The sequence below is a fragment of the Dermacentor albipictus genome, chromosome 6 (genome assembly GCF_038994185.2).
Source record: "Dermacentor albipictus isolate Rhodes 1998 colony chromosome 6, USDA_Dalb.pri_finalv2, whole genome shotgun sequence".
NCBI classification, from domain to species: Eukaryota; Metazoa; Arthropoda; class Arachnida; order Ixodida; family Ixodidae; genus Dermacentor; species Dermacentor albipictus.
The window spans coordinates 53538607-53550313 of record NC_091826.1 but is presented as its reverse complement, the minus strand read 5'-3'; positions in this window follow the sequence as shown (position 1 = coordinate 53550313).

Sequence of the window (11707 nt, the reverse complement as noted above, 5' to 3'; positions counted from 1 at the left end):
GCTTTCAATACACTTTATTTTTCGTCGGGAAATTGATATTTTCCTGGGCTATAGGCTTACCGTTTTTTCAATTTTTCGGGAAAAATTATTCTGCGCCTAATGGTTTATTTATCGCGTTAAACGGCGTCTGCGCAAGCCCGGGGACTCATATATGCGGAGAACTGCCGCTTTCAATACACTTTATTTTTCGTCGGAAAATTGATATTTCCCTGGGCTATAGGCTTACCGTTTTTTCAATTTTTCGGGGAAAATTATTCTGCGCCTAATGGTTTATTTATCGCGTTACACGGCGTCTGCGCAAGCCCGGGGACTCATATATGCGGAGAACTGCCGCTTTCAATACACTTTATTTTTCGTCGGGAAATTGATATTTCCCTGGGCTATAGGCTTACCATTTTTTCAATTTTTCGGGGAAAATTATTCTGCGCCTAATGGTTTATTTATCGCGTTACACGGCGTCTGCGCAAGCCCGGGGACTCATATATGCGGAGAACTGCCGCTTTCAATACACTTTATTTTTCGTCGGAAAATTGATATTTCCCTGGGCTATAGGCTTACCGTTTTTTCAATTTTTCGGGAAAAATTATTCTGCGCCTAATGGTTTATTTATCGCGATAAACGGCGTCTGCGCATGCCCGGGGACTCATATATGCGGAGAACTGCCGCTTTCAATACACTTTATTTTTCGTCGGAAAATTGATATTTCCCTGGGCTATAGGCTTACCGTTTTTTCAATTTTTCGGGGAAAATTATTCTGCGCCTAATGGTTTATTTATCGCGATAAACGGCGTCTGCGCAAGCCCGGGGACTCATATATGCGGAGAACTGCCGCTTTCAATACACTTTATTTTTCGTCGGGAAATTGATATTTTCCTGGGATTATAGGCTTACCGTTTTTTCGATTTTTCGGGAAAAATTATTCTGCGCCTAATGGTTTATTTATCGCGTTAAACGGCGTCTGCGCAAGCCCGGGGACTCATATATGCGGAGAACTGCCGCTTTCAATACACTTAATTTTTCGTTGGAAAATTGATATTTCCCTGGGCTATAGGCTTACCGTTTTTTCAATTTTTCGGGGAAAATTATTCTGCGCCTAATGGTTTATTTATCGCGTTACACGGCGTCTGCGCAAGCCCGGGGACTCATATATGCGGAGAACTGCCGCTTTCAATACACTTTATTTTTCGTCGGGAAATTGATATTTCCCTGGGCTATAGGCTTACCATTTTTTCAATTTTTCGGGGAAAATTATTCTGCGCCTAATGGTTTATTTATCGCGTTACACGGCGTCTGCGCAAGCCCGGGGACTCATATATGCGGAGAGCTGCCGCTTTCAATACACTTTATTTTTCGTCGGAAAATTGATATTTCCCTGGGCTATAGGCTTACCATTTTTTCAATTTTTCGGGAAAAATTATTCTGCGCCTAATGGTTTATTTATCGCGTTAAACGGCGTCTGCGCAAGCCCGGGGACTCATATATGCGGAGAACTGCCGCTTTCAATACACTTTATTTTTCGTCGGAAAATTGATATTTCCCTGGGCTATAGGCTTACCGTTTTTTCAATTTTTCGGGAAAAATTATTCTGCGCCTAATGGTTTATTTATCGCGTTAAACGGCGTCTGCGCAAGCCCGGGGACTCATATATGCGGAGAACTGCCGCTTTCAATACACTTTATTTTTCGTCGGGAAATTGATATTTCCCTGGGCTATAGGCTTACCGTTTTTTCAATTTTTCGGGGAAAATTATTCTGCGCCTAATGGTTTATTTATCGCGATAAACGGCGTCTGCGCAAGCCCGGGGACTCATATATGCGGAGAACTGCCGCTTTCAATACACTTTATTTTTCGTCGGGAAATTGATATTTTCCTGGGCTATAGGCTTACCGTTTTTTCAATTTTTCGGGAAAAATTATTCTGCGCCTAATGGTTTATTTATCGCGTTAAACGGCGTCTGCGCAAGCCCGGGGACTCATATATGCGGAGAACTGCCGCTTTCAATACACTTTATTTTTCGTCGGAAAATTGATATTTCCCTGGGCTATAGGCTTACCGTTGTTTCAATTTTTCGGGGAAAATTATTCTGCGCCTAATGGTTTATTTATCGCGTTACACGGCGTCTGCGCAAGCCCGGGGACTCATATATGCGGAGAACTGCCGCTTTCAATACACTTTATTTTTCGTCGGGAAATTGATATTTTCCTGGGCTATAGGCTTACCGTTTTTTCAATTTTTCGGGAAAAATTATTCTGCGCCTAATGGTTTATTTATCGCGTTAAACGGCGTCTGCGCAAGCCCGGGGACTCATATATGCGGAGAACTGCCGCTTTCAATACACTTTATTTTTCGTCGGAAAATTGATATTTCCCTGGGCTATAGGCTTACCGTGTTTTCAATTTCTCGGGAAAAATTATTCTGCGCCTAATGGTTTATTTATCGCGTTAAACGGCGTCTGCGCAAGTCCGGGGACTCATATATGCGGAGAACTGCCGCTTTCAATACACTTTATTTTTCGTCGGAAAATTGATATTTCCCTGGGCTATAGGCTTACCGTTTTTTCAATTTTTCGGGAAAAATTATTCTGCGCCTAATGGTTTATTTATCGCGTTACACGGCGTCTGCGCAAGCCCGGGGACTCATATATGCGGAGAACTGCCGCTTTCAATACACTTTATTTTTCGTCGGGAAATTGATATTTTCCTGGGCTATAGGCTTACCGTTTTTTCAATTTTTCGGGAAAAATTATTCTGCGCCTAATGGTTTATTTATCGCGTTAAACGGCGTCTGCGCAAGCCCGGGGACTCATATATGCGGAGAACTGCCGCTTTCAATACACTTTATTTTTCGTCGGAAAATTGATATTTCCCTGGGCTATAGGCTTACCATTTTTTCAATTTTTCGGGAAAAATTATTCTGCGCCTAATGGTTTATTTATCGCGTTAAACGGCGTCTGCGCAAGCCCGGGGACTCATATATGCGGAGAACTGCCGCTTTCAATACACTTTATTTTTCGTCGGAAAATTGATATTTCCCTGGGCTATAGGCTTACCGTTTTTTCAATTTTTCGGGAAAAATTATTCTGCGCCTAATGGTTTATTTATCGCGTTAAACGGCGTCTGCGCAAGCCCGGGGACTCATATATGCGGAGAACTGCCGCTTTCAATACACTTTATTTTTCGTCGGAAATTGATATTTCCCTGGGCTATAGGCTTACCGTTTTTTCAATTTTTCGGGGAAAATTATTCTGCGCCTAATGGTTTATTTATCGCGATAAACGGCGTCTGCGCAAGCCCGGGGACTCATATATGCGGAGAACTGCCGCTTTCAATACACTTTATTTTTCGTCGGGAAATTGATATTTTCCTGGGCTATAGGCTTACCGTTTTTTCAATTTTTCGGGAAAAATTATTCTGCGCCTAATGGTTTATTTATCGCGTTAAACGGCGTCTGCGCAAGCCCGGGGACTCATATATGCGGAGAACTGCCGCTTTCAATACACTTTATTTTTCGTCGGAAAATTGATATTTCCCTGGGCTATAGGCTTACCGTTGTTTCAATTTTTCGGGGAAAATTATTCTGCGCCTAATGGTTTATTTATCGCGTTACACGGCGTCTGCGCAAGCCCGGGGACTCATATATGCGGAGAACTGCCGCTTTCAATACACTTTATTTTTCGTCGGGAAATTGATATTTTCCTGGGCTATAGGCTTACCGTTTTTTCAATTTTTCGGGAAAAATTATTCTGCGCCTAATGGTTTATTTATCGCGTTAAACGGCGTCTGCGCAAGCCCGGGGACTCATATATGCGGAGAACTGCCGCTTTCAATACACTTTATTTTTCGTCGGAAAATTGATATTTCCCTGGGCTATAGGCTTACCGTTTTTTCAATTTCTCGGGAAAAATTATTCTGCGCCTAATGGTTTATTTATCGCGTTAAACGGCGTCTGCGCAAGTCCGGGGACTCATATATGCGGAGAACTGCCGCTTTCAATACACTTTATTTTTCGTCGGAAAATTGATATTTCCCTGGGCTATAGGCTTACCGTTTTTTCAATTTCTCGGGAAAAATTATTCTGCGCCTAATGGTTTATTTATCGCGTTAAACGGCGTCTGCGCAAGCCCGGGGACTCATATATGCGGAGAACTGCCGCTTTCAATACACTTTATTTTTCGTCGGGAAATTGATATTTTCCTGGGCTATAGGCTTAGCGTTTTTTCAATTTTTCGGGAAAAATTATTCTGCGCCTAATGGTTTATTTATCGCGTTAAACGGCGTCTGCGCAAGCCCGGGGACTCATATATGCGGAGAACTGCCGCTTTCAATACACTTATATTTCGTCGGAAAATTGATATTTCCCTGGGCTATAGGCTTACCGTTTTTTCAATTTTTCGGAGAAAATTATTCTGCGCCTAATGGTTTATTTATCGCGATAAACGGCGTCTGCGCAAGCCCGGGGACTCATATATGCGGAGAACTGCCGCTTTCAATACACTTTATTTTTCGTCGGAAAATTGATATTTCCCTGGGCTATATGCTTACCGTTTTTCCAATTTTTCGGGGAAAATATTCTGCGCCTAATAGTTTATTTATCGCGATAAACGGCGTCTGCGCAAGCCCGGGGACTCATATATGCGGAGAACTGCCGCTTTCAATACACTTTATTTTTCGTCGGAAAATTGATATTTCCCTGGGCTATGGCTTACCGTTTTTTCAATTTTTCGGGGAAAATTATTCTGCGCCTAATGGTTTATTTATCGCGTTACACGGCGTCTGCGCAAACCCGGGGACTCATATATGCGGAGAACTGCCGCTTACAACACAGTTTATTTGTCGTCGGAAAATTGATATTTCCCTGGGCTATAGGCTTACCGTTTTTTCAATTTTTCGGGGAAAATTATTCTGCGCCTAATGGTTTATTTATCGCGATAAACGGCGTCTGCGCAAGCCCGTGGACTCATATATGCGGAGAACTGCCGCTTTCAATACACTTTATTTTTCGTCGGAAAATTGATATTTCCCTGGGCTATAGGCTTACCGTTTTTTCAATTTTTCGGGGAAAATTATTCTGCGCCTAATGGTTTATTTATCGCGTTACACGGCGTCTGCGCAAACCCGGGGACTCATATATGCGGAGAACTGCCGCTTACAACACAGTTTATTTTTCGTCGGAAAATTGATATTTCCCTGGGCTATAGGCTTACCGTTTTTTCAATTTTTCGGGGAAAATTATTCTGCGCCTAATGGTTTATTTATCGCGATAAACGGCGTCTGCGCAAGCCCGTGGACTCATATATGCGGAGAACTGCCGCTTTCAATACACTTAATTTTTCGTCGGAAAATTGATATTTCCCTGGGCTATAGGCTTACCGTTTTTTCAATTTTTCGGGGAAAATTATTCTGCGCCTCATGGTTTATTTATCGCGATAAACGGCGTCTGCGCAAGCCCGGGGACTCATATATGCGGAGAACTGCCGCTTTCAATACACTTTATTTTTCGTCGGAAAATTGATATTTCCCTGGGCTATACGCTTACCGTTTTTTCAATTTTTCGGGGAAAATATTCTGCGCCTAATAGTTTATTTATCGCGATAAACGGCGTCTGCGCAAGCCCGGGGACTCATATATGCGGAGAACTGCCGCTTTCAATACACTTTATTTTTCGTCGGAAAATTGATATTTCCCTGGGCTATGGCTTACCGTTTTTTCAATTTTTCGGGGAAAATTATTCTGCGCCTAATGGTTTATTTATCGCGTTACACGGCGTCTGCGCAAACCCGGGGACTCATATATGCGGAGAACTGCCGCTTACAACACAGTTTATTTTTCGTCGGAAAATTGATATTTCCCTGGGCTATAGGCTTACCGTTTTTTCAATTTTTCGGGGAAAATTATTCTGCGCCTAATGGTTTATTTATCGCGATAAACGGCGTCTGCGCAAGCCCGTGGACTCATATATGCGGAGAACTGCCGCTTTCAATACACTTTATTTTTCGTCGGAAAATTGATATTTCCCTGGGCTATAGGCTTACCGTTTTTTCAATTTTTCGGGGAAAATTATTCTGCGCCTAATGGTTTATTTATCGCGTTACACGGCGTCTGCGCAAACCCGGGGACTCATATATGCGGAGAACTGCCGCTTACAACACAGTTTATTTTTCGTCGGAAAATTGATATTTCCCTGGGCTATAGGCTTACCGTTTTTTCAATTTTTCGGGGAAAATTATTCTGCGCCTAATGGTTTATTTATCGCGATAAACGGCGTCTGCGCAAGCCCGTGGACTCATATATGCGGAGAACTGCCGCTTTCAATACACTTTATTTTTCGTCGGAAAATTGATATTTCCCTGGGCTATATCCTTACCGTTTTTTCAATTTTTCGGGAAAAATTATTCTGCGCCTAATGGTTTATTTATCGCGTTAAACGGCGTCTGCGCAAGCCCGGGGACTCATATATGCGGAGAACTGCCGCTTTCAATACACTTTATTTTTCGTCGGAAAATTGATATTTCCCTGGGCTATAGGCTTACCGTTTTTTCAATTTCTCGGGAAAAATTATTCTGCGCCTAATGGTTTATTTATCGCGTTAAACGGCGTCTGCGCAAGTCCGGGGACTCATATATGCGGAGAACTGCCGCTTTCAATACACTTTATTTTTCGTCGGAAAATTGATATTTCCCTGGGCTATAGGCTTACCGTTTTTTCAATTTCTCGGGAAAAATTATTCTGCGCCTAATGGTTTATTTATCGCATTAAACGGCGTCTGCGCAAGCCCGGGGACTCATATATGCGGAGAACTGCCGCTTTCAATACATTTTATTTTTCGTCGGGAAATTGATATTTTCCTGGGCTATAGGCTTACCGTTTTTTCAATTTTTCGGGAAAAATTATTCTGCGCCTAATGGTTTATTTATCGCGTTAAACGGCGTCTGCGCAAGCCCGGGGACTCATATATGCGGAGAACTGCCGCTTTCAATACACTTAATTTTTCGTCGGAAAATTGATATTTCCCTGGGCTATAGGCTTACCGTTTTTTCAATTTTTCGGGGAAAATTATTCTGCGCCTAATGGTTTATTTATCGCGATAAACGGCGTCTGCGCAAGCCCGGGGACTCATATATGCGGAGAACTGCCGCTTTCAATACACTTTATTTTTCGTCGGAAAATTGATATTTCCCTGGGCTATACGCTTACCGTTTTTTCAATTTTTCGGGGAAAATTATTCTGCGCCTAATAGTTTATTTATCGCGATAAACGGCGTCTGCGCAAGCCCGGGGACTCATATATGCGGAGAACTGCCGCTTTCAATACACTTTATTTTTCGTCGGAAAATTGATATTTCCCTGGGCTATGGCTTACCGTTTTTTCAATTTTTCGGGGAAAATTATTCTGCGCCTAATGGTTTATTTATCGCGTTACACGGCGTCTGCGCAAACCCGGGGACTCATATATGCGGAGAACTGCCGCTTACAACACAGTTTATTTTTCGTCGGAAAATTGATATTTCCCTGGGCTATAGGCTTACCGTTTTTTCAATTTTTCGGGGAAAATTATTCTGCGCCTAATGGTTTATTTATCGCGATAAACGGCGTCTGCGCAAGCCCGTGGACTCATATATGCGGAGAACTGCCGCTTTCAATACACTTTATTTTTCGTCGGAAAATTGATATTTCCCTGGGCTATAGGCTTACCGTTTTTTCAATTTTTCGGGGAAAATTATTCTCTGCCTAATGGTTTATTTATCGCGATAAACGGCGTCTGCGCAAGCCCGGGGGCTCATATATGCGGAGAACTGCCGCTTTCAATACACTTTATTTTTCGTCGGGAAATTGATATTTCCCTGGGCTATAGGCTTACCATTTTTTCAATTTTTCGGGGAAAATTATTCTGCGCCTAATGGTTTATTTATCGCGTTACACGGCGTCTGCGCAAGCCCGGGGACTCATATATGCGGAGAACTGCCGCTTTGAATACACTTTATTTTTCGTCGGGAAATTGATATTTTCCTGGGCTATAGGCTTACCGTTTTTTCAATTTTTTGGGGAAAATTATTCTGCGCCTAATGGTTTATTTATAGCGTTAAACGGCATCTGCGCAAGCCCGGGGACTCACATATGCGGAGAACTGCCGCTTTCAATGCACTTTATTTTTCGTCGGGAAATTGATATTTTCCTGGGCTATAGGCTTACCGTTTTTTCAATTTTTCGGGGAAAATTATTCTGCGCCTAATGGTTTATTTATCGCGTTAAACGGCGTCTGCGCAAGCCCGGGGACTCATATATGCGGAGAACTGCCGCTTTCAATACACTTTATTTTTCGTCGGAAAATTGATATTTCCCTGGGCTATAGGCTTACCGTTGTTTCAATTTTTCGGGAAAAATTATTCTGCGCCTAATGGTTTATTTATCGCGTTAAACGGCGTCTGCGCAAGCCCGGGGACTCATATATGCGGAGAACTGCCGCTTTCAATACACTTTATTTTTCGTCGGAAAATTGATATTTCCCTGGGCTATAGGCTTACCGTTTTTTCAATTTTTCGGGGAAAATTATTCTGCGCCTAATGGTTTATTTATCACGATAAACGGCGTCTGCGCAAGCCCGGGGACTCATATATGCGGAGAACTGCCGCTTTCAATACACTTTATTTTTCGTCGGAAAATTGATATTTCCCTGGGCTATAGGCTTACCGTTTTTTCAATTTTTCGGGAAAAATTATTCTGTGCCTAATGGTTTATTTATCGCGTTACACGGCGTCTGCGCAAGCCCGGGGACTCATATATGCGGAGAACTGCCGCTTTCAATACACTTTATTTTTCGTCGGAAAATTGATATTTCCCTGGGTTATAGGCTTACCGTTTTTTCAATTTTTCGGGGAAAATTATTCTGCGCCTAATGGTTTATTTATCGCGTTAAACGGCGTCTGCGCAATCCCGGGGACTCATATATGCGGAGAACTGCCGCTTTCAATACACTTTATTTTTCGTCGGAAAATTGATATTTCCCTGGGCTATAGGCTTACCGTTTTTTCAATTTTTCGGGGAAAATTATTCTGCGCCTAATGGTTTATTTATCGCGATAAACGGCGTCTGGGCAAGCCCGGGGACTCATATATGCGGAGAACTGCCGCTTTCAATACACTTTATTTTTCGTCGGAAAATTGATATTTCCCTGGGCTATAGGCTTACCGTTTTTTCAATTTTTCGGGGAAAATTATTCTGCGCCTAATGGTTTATTTATCGCGTTAAACGGCGTCTGCGCAAGCCCGGGGACTCATATATGCGGAGAACTGCCGCTTTCAATACACTTTATTTTTCGTCGGAAAATTGATATTTCCCTGGGCTATATAGGCTTACCGTTTTTTCAATTTTTCGGGGAAAATTATTCTGCGCCTTATGGTTTACTTATCGCGTTACACGGCGTCTGCGCAAGCCCGGGGACTCATATATGCGGAGAACTGCCGCTTTCAATACACTTTATTTTTCGTCGGAAAATTGATATTTCCCTGGGCTATAGGCTTACCGTTTTTTCAATTTTTCGGGAAAAACTATTCTGCGCCTAATGGTTTATTTATCGCGATAAACGGCGTCTGCGCAAGCCCCGGGGCTCATATATGCGGAGAACTGCCGCTTTGAATACACTTTATTTTTCGTCGGAAAATTGATATTTTCCTGGGCTATAGGCTTACCGTTTTTTCAATTTTTCGGGGGAAATTATTCTGCGCCTAATGGTTTATTTATCGCGTTAAACGGCGTCTGCGCAAGCCCGGGGACTCATATATGCGGAGAACTGCCGCTTTGAATACACTTTATTTTTCGTCGGAAAATTGATATTTCCCTGGGCTATAGGCTTACCGTTTTTTCAAATTTTCGGGGAAAATTATTCTGCGCTTAATGGTTTATTTATCGCGTTAAACGGCGTCTGCGCAAGCCCGGGGACTCATATATGCGGAGAACTGCCGCTTTCAATACACTTTATTTTTCGTCGGAAAATTGATATTTTCCTGGGCTATAGGCTTACCGTTTTTTCAATTTTTCGGGGAAAATTATTCTGCGCCTAATGGTTTATTTATCGCGTTACACGGCGTCTGCGCAAGCCCGGGGACTCATATATGCGGAGAACTGCCGCTTTCAATACACTTTATTTTTCGTCGGGAAATTGATATTTTCCTGGGCTATATATAATCTTACCGTTTTTTCAATTTTTCGGGGAAAATTATTCTGCGCCTAATGGTTTATTTATCGCGTTAAACGGCGTCTGCGCAAGCCCGGGGACTCATATGTGCGGAGAACTGCCGCTTTCGATACACTTTATTTTTCGTCGGAAAATTGATATTTCTCTGGGCTATAGGCTTACCGTTTTTTCAATTTTTCGGGGAAAATTATTCTGCGCCTAATGGTTTATTCATCGCGTTTAACGGCGTCTGCGCAAGCCCGGGGACTCATATATGCGGAGAACCAACGCTTTCAATACACTTTATTTTTCGTCGGAAAATTGATAATTCCCTGGGTTATAGGCTTACCGTTTTTTCAATTTATCGGGGAAAATCATTCTGTTCCTATGCGTTGACTTATCGCGTTAAACGGCGTCTGCGCAAGCCCGGGGACTCATATATGAGGAGAACCAACGCTTTCGATACACTTTATTTTTTCGTCGGAAAATTGATATTTCCCTGGGCTATAGGCTTACCCTTTTTTCAATTTGATTGACAGTTATTACTCACCGACGCACTGACCATTGCGGTGCTGTTGGGTCCTTGGCTTGCAGCGACGACATTTTGCTGCTTTTTTAGGCGAAGCGCTATTGATGACCTAGGCGTCACTGGCACCTATTCATCCATGAGAATTGCTTGCTCCCTATTTCATGGCGCGTACCAACCACGCGCCCTTCACTCGGTAGTGGAACAGAGCTTTCTTCATCTTCCTTCTTGTTTTCCCGGAATGCAGCAGGAACATAGTCACTATGACATCTTAGCAGCAGTAATTAGGCGTTTTGCCCGAAACGTGGTGGAGAGACCTCCTCGTAAATAACCATTAAATTTAATACCTCAGCAACTATAACAATGACTTCCTGCTTTTTGATTTATTTATATTTTAAGTACCTTATCGCGTGATAATTTCTAAGCCCCCATACAGCCGCTCCATCGTCGACCTTTTCAACAAGCTCTGCAAGCAGCTATTAAGGGAGTACAGGCATCGATGATCATTCGGCCAACTAGAAGTTCCTATGCCTCATTGAACATCTGAGTTGTCGGTTTTCTTTTCCCGTTTGAACCCTTGTTGCTTACCTGCAGTAGACGTACTGCCTTCAGGACGAAGAGAAAAGAAAGGACAGGACTCAATTGGCTCGATAAAGATTGTTTATTTCGGAGGTGATGACCGCTTTAGATGCGAGTCAAGGGGTTTACTGGACGTACTGAGGAAGAGCAACATGAAAAAAAGTGAAGGATATTTCGTCGCCATGGAAGGTTAGCAGTCACAGTAAGAAACACCCCATGCGTTCGCCACTATATCCTTAGAAACGCTAACTCTTTAGCAGACAATTAAATCGATGCTGTGCTGACCCACCTGTTCTCCAAGCCTAAAGTTTTTTTTTTGCTTCTGTGATTTTCTCTAATCGGCGAGAGGCCTTCGTCTAGCAGTGGGCATAGCATAGGCTGATGATGAAACTCTTGCAATTTGGCTATTGCTTCTGCTATTCAGACTCTTGCG